The sequence below is a fragment of the Sinohyriopsis cumingii genome, unplaced genomic scaffold (assembly GCF_028554795.1).
Source record: "Sinohyriopsis cumingii isolate HCF-2022 unplaced genomic scaffold, ASM2855479v2 utg001542l, whole genome shotgun sequence".
Classification (NCBI taxonomy): Eukaryota; Metazoa; Mollusca; class Bivalvia; order Unionida; family Unionidae; genus Sinohyriopsis; species Sinohyriopsis cumingii.
The window spans coordinates 319001-325000 of NW_028316015.1; the positions used below are offsets into that span (position 1 = coordinate 319001).

General features: G+C 34.4%; 1 protein-coding gene across 7 annotated transcripts in view; it reads right to left on the bottom strand.

Moving 5' to 3' along the window:
* LOC149771959 (putative sodium-coupled neutral amino acid transporter 12) overlaps positions 1 to 5330 on the bottom strand; it is a 76246-nt gene extending 70916 nt beyond the window's left edge. For 3 of the 7 annotated variants that reach the window (XR_016418083.1, XM_089948030.1, XM_089948023.1), the window contains exon 1: positions 4511 to 4760. The gene's annotated coding sequence lies outside the window, so the exon portion shown is untranslated. The other 4 variants (XM_089948024.1, XM_089948025.1, XM_089948027.1 and 1 more) reach the window with 4 other exon arrangements.
* Positions 5331 to 6000: the final 670 nt, after the last annotated feature.

Genomic DNA, 6000 nt, shown 5'->3' on the forward strand with positions numbered 1-6000 from the left:
ACATGTACCATCTTAACTCATGACCTTTTGTTTATAACTTAGTTTGTTTGATCATCGTGTCCTTTATTATTTTAACTGCAAACACTAATACTGGGATCATCTGACCATGAATCAGCCAAACAAATGTGACCAACGCCACAATAATTAAAGCACTTTTAATGTCATTTATCAATTTGCTGAATTTAAAACCAAATTTTAACAGAAGATGCAATACAGACTTGAAATAACTTTGCTACATGGAAGAATTATTATATATGTACAAAAATGTATATAATGATAACAATAATATTGATGACTTTGTATAGCGCCTAATCTTTAGAAGCTCTAAGCGCTTTACAACATTACACAACACCTATAAGATAAGAAACATATAATGATATGATTACAAAAACAAACACCATGAAATTAGAAAACATTAAAAAAACATGCTGAGAATATTTAAGGTAGGAAACATTATTAGGTTTTAAGTTTGCATTCAGAAATTGATATTTAATGGATTTAATGTGTGCTCTAAATTAAATATTCTCAAATGTTTCAAAGGTTTAAAATGAAGATATAAGCTGATTTACTTGTTCAAAATTTTACTCAAAGGACGATTCAACAATAACAGAATTTAAAAATTTAAAAATAACAGCAGAGCATGCTAAACTATAAATTTACTCATTAACAACCCTTTATACAAGAATGCACAATTTGCATGAGAAATCAACAAATGCATTGGGTCAATTTATATGCATTACTATTTGATAGTGCCAATACTGATCTGATTTATGAAAAGTTAACTTATATATGTTTTTAACTGAAACACATCTATTTTATTCTGAATTCAGCTACATTTTTTGCATAAATCCCCATCTGTTTGTACTCCCTGACTAATTTCAATTAGGAAAATCTTTAACATGATAAAAAATGCACAGAACTTTGTCATTTCATTCATTGATTTACAATTGATAACCTCACTGTTGCAAGGATAGTCATTATCTGAACATTTCATGCTAAACAGACTTTCTTAGCAGACTTTCCACACTATGACAGTGCCATATTGCATATACTTGGGCGAGTCTAACAACTTAATGATGTAGTTCATCCTATTCGGTAACTGCCGGATACTTCTGTAGATTATCATAAGGTTGAGAAATTACACCGTTTGTTAAATCCATGTGAAAGGTAAATCTGTAGTTATCATTCTTTTCCTTTGCTTGATTTGACATTGTAAATATCAGAAGCAGACAAAACAGTACAGTAAAACCTGTCTTCAGAGACCACTGCTATGAGAGACCACCTGTTTTGAGAGACCACGATCTCCATGCAGATTTATTGATTACATATAGTTATGACCTGTTATGAGAGACCACCTGTCTTGAGAGACCATTATTTTTTGGCAGAATGGGTGGTCTTTCAAGACAGGTTCTGCTGTATTTACCTTCTAAGTTCTATGTACATACATATGCAGCTGTGCATCCAGCCCATAGGTGTCAACTTGTACGGTTTACCCGTAAATTGTATGTTGTTTTCCTTTTTTCGTCAGTGTACAGCCACACGACCATTTTGTACATTTTTTCGTAAAAAAAATTTAATTTAAAAAAAAAACAATTTAAACAGTTTTTTTCATTCTGTGTGCATCTGTGACTCTGGGCATAATTTTTTTTTAGCACAAGAACTCAGAGAGGATGATGGCCCGAAACAACCAGTCAAATCATACTCAAATCTGCTTTTCCTTTGATAATGAAACGAGTTTCATTCATGGTTCAACTCCAGTGTGTGAAGATCTTGTCGTTTATCGCTCGGAGATTAGACGCTCACTCAGATTTCTAATACTTACGAACTACCTGTGTAGTAAGTTTTCTTATTTTATACATTATTTTATTATTTATACTTATTAATATCAAATGCATAAAGTTTGCATCAATTTTCATAATTTACATAGTGTGGCAATCATGTTGGTGTAACCGTAATTCGTCCGACTTTTCTGTGTGGAGATAAAGTTGATTTATTAAAACTTTAAACAATATACTAATTAAAGATAAATACTCTACTGATTTTAGCACTGGCATTTTATCGTGCTGTTATAGTTTTGAGTTAAATTTGTCAGGTAATGCAAACAGGAAGATGCATTGCCATAGTAACAGACGTAGTATGGATACCGAGTGACTCGAAAATATATAACACTGCCAATTTATATCAAGTTTGTGACCAAAATTGGCACACCATATAGCAAATTCGTAACTTTTCAAACACCAGATACACAATTTTAATAGAAACGATCAACAGCTAATGAGGTATAAACTTCTGGACTGCTACTTTGTCAATTTTTTTTATTTCTAGATTTTAATTTTTGGACAGCTCCTAGCTTAATATCTTGGGGTTTATGGGGAAAAATATAAATTTGTAACATATTTGTAATCGGGAGATCTTCCTCAATCACATGTCAAATCTAAATTTTTAATTATTCTTTTTTATTTCTCTCATCTAATTGAAATATTCCATCCTTCAAATGGCTGAGCCTAACTCAAAGAAACGCAAGCTTGTAGACACTGATTGAGGTCGTGGCAAGTTTCAGGCTGACTGGATTAAAGTCTTCCCTGGCACTGCAGATGTATCCAAATTAGGATCTTCACAGGCTTTTTGTAAAATATGCAGTAAAGACATTAAAGTGGTGGCGTCGTGCATATATGATTTGGAGAAACACTTCTGGACAAAACTGCAGGAAAGAAATTTTGAAATGAAGGGAGCATCCAACAAAAGCTTTTTTTGCTTAGCCATTAAGCAGGAAGATGATAGTGGTATAAAAAAAATGAAATAAAGTTTCAGAAATGTAAATAATTATGTAAATATGTGTCATAATACTTTGTGTATAGCATTTATTGTTTTAAAACTGTTGATCTTCTATAAAGCATGAATACATTTTTTCGTGTAATGTCTTCTGGGTCTTTGTAAGGTTTTTATTGGTCTGGTGTACAGGTTTTCATCTCAAGGGGTTGACACCTATGATCCACCCCTTCACTGAAAATGGACTTGTCTAGGAAAATGAAATTTGCCAGTAAGTGTGTGTGATTTGGATTTTTAATGTAGCTTTAACAATTTTTCAGTCATATCGCTACAGTGTCTGCTAAGTTGCAGGTTATAGTGATGTCTAGCAGTGGGGCATCCACAATGAAAACTTCCATTTCGTATGACATGCACAAATGATAATGGTGTTAGGGACCCCCCCCCCAGTCATTATCAGTTTGAAATTGTAAATCAATGATTGAACTAAGTTCTGTGCATTTTATTTTATCTCATTTATGTTTTTTGTTAGGGTACGGTAGGGGGTACAAACCAAAGCCCCTGTGGTACAAACAAACGGGGAGGTATATTCAGACTAAATTTGTTTGCTAATAACTGATATTAATTTAAAAGCTGAAAATCAACCTTTTACATTCTCTTACCATGCTTGCGAAAACAGGTATATATATTCAATTATTTTTCTTTTAATGTTTCACACAATCCGAATCAGCTTGGCATTTGGGCCAAATCAGCCTGAAAAGTGGGTTGAATCAGACTCCTGGAGTAGTCCTAGATGCAAGACCTGACTCTGATATTTATGTTTTTGGCGTCAGGGTCTTACAGCCTAATTAACAGCACTGTGTAGTGTGTTCTGATGTCGACTAACATCGTAAGACTAACATCGTAAAGAAAGTCAAATTTTCAGGAATACCTCACACAACTGGCAACTAAAATAACGGCTCTTTTCTACAAGGTAAGGTAATAATATTTTAGTCAGACTTTACTTACTCTGATGTCTTTTCTCTAATAAATTCGAATTCTCACAAAAGAAATTGACCTGTTTTCAAGTTTCGTTGGCCTACATTTCAGTTGACTGGAAAGCGATGAAAGCCGGGAATGCCGAAATTGGGTTAAGTGGAAATATTATTCTTTAACAAAACGAATAAAAATATAATATGCCTATTTGAACTGTAAAGCAATGTTTGTTTCATTCACGAAACATATCTGCCACATGAACCTACTTCAGCATACCTAGACTACAGTCGTATTGCAACAAATTCAAATGTATGTCAACGTAACATGAAAAGGCGTCCATTTCCTAGTGTCATATTTTTTATTCCGCCAGGATAAAGACAGCACAGTAAGTATATTAATTACACATAAATTAGTGGAAGAGTGTCAAAATATGCTGCCAGATGTGTGAGATATTCCTGAAACTTTGACTACTCATTCCGATGTCAATGACATCGGAACACACTATACAAGGCCGTTATTTTGATAGTAAGACATAGCACCTAAAAAAATCAACATGTGCTATGTCTTACATGTAGAACTAACTTCTGGAGCTGAATCAGCCCGTAATTTGAGTCGAATCAGCCAGATTTCCGGCTAGATAATCCGCCCGCTGAGCACGCCGACCCTCCAGCTGGAACTGTGTCTTCATATCGTTGTTCTCCGCCACCACTCTCGTCAGAAGAAAGGAAAAACAATCAGAAAAAAAGAAGGAGAATTAAATTTGTCTAACCTGAGCATGAACTTGATTGGTGTGTGTCAGATCTGTTTCGTTATAGACTACACTTTTAATTCCAATATCGATATTGGAGTCCAGTATCATAATCATGGACCTAAATATCGTACAGGTGAAAGATCTAATTTTCAAATAAGGGACTAAAATAAAGTTGATTTACAGTAAACCAGTAAGTGAACCTGACATTGAAGTAACGTCTCCTTTACTCATCTGACATCACATGATCACATGAAATTGTTGGGCGACATCTCAGAAAGACCCATTTCTCGAGAAATTTGCACAACAGACATTCCAAAATGTTGCGCTCTTTCTCGAGAAAGTGTATCGTCAGGTTTACTGCGTCTATTCATTCAGACTTAAAGAGAAGGCTTGTTTATATATATATATATATATATATATATATACCCACCATGTCGGCCAAGTTTGTGCATCGGGTAATTCTGCGCTACTACGGTAACACTGGATCACGTGTTTTTTTAGGTCGAATATCCCACTTGTATCAAGAAAGAACGATCGTCATTTTATGAAGGAAGTGCTATTCAGAAAGTGTACAAAATGTCACACATTTCTACCCTAAGTACATATGAAAATGTGATTTCTAAATGTCAGCATGAACACCCACCCCATGACAGTCTTGAACTTGTAACACAGAAAATCCTATTTACTATGCACCTTTTAGAATCATAAAATAAATGCATTATATAAAAGATGGAAATGTATACCTGAAAACATTACTGCATTTTAATCCAAGTTGCCAATTTTGCAAGTTGTCCCACACGTAGATTTATCATCTGCTCTACAACATGTCAACTTGCCGATAGAACGGGATTCTCACGATATTTCCCGCCATATAGTCTGTTCCTAAATTCTTTAGTACTTTCCCTCATAAAAGAGAAGTTGTAAACACATTACATCCTACTCATTGTTGGTTCTCTTCTACATACTAGCTTATTTTATTTTATAAATTGCTTAACTTTACTAATTTGTTTACACTATCAGTTTAGATTGCTTTGTATCTCTTGCTATTTATTGGCGTTGTAACGTTGAAATGTTCTGCGACCGGGCGTCTGTGCAGCTTCTTTGTCATCTAATCAGATCTATGAAGATTGATCCTTTTGTGTAGCTTTTCAGTTCCTCCGACATACTGAAGGCTACAGATCTTACACGTGATGAGATAAAGTACAATTGCTGTACAGAAGCCCTCCCCAGGCAACAATGATATAACACTTATTGCAATTGCTCACAACCTCAACTGGAGTTCACCAAACCAGGGAAGAAAAGGAATCTTAGTGGATGCGTCGCCTTAGAAAATTGAAACCTAGCGGTTTAAACCAAGAAGACTAGAAAAAGACAGCCGTGCATAAATAAAATTTTCTTTTGCATCCGACACATTTTCTTTCAAATAATTCTCTAAATTTGCTTAATAGCCTATGACTACTATAACAATGAAATATCCGGGATAAAATTTGCGCTTACATAAATTTGCC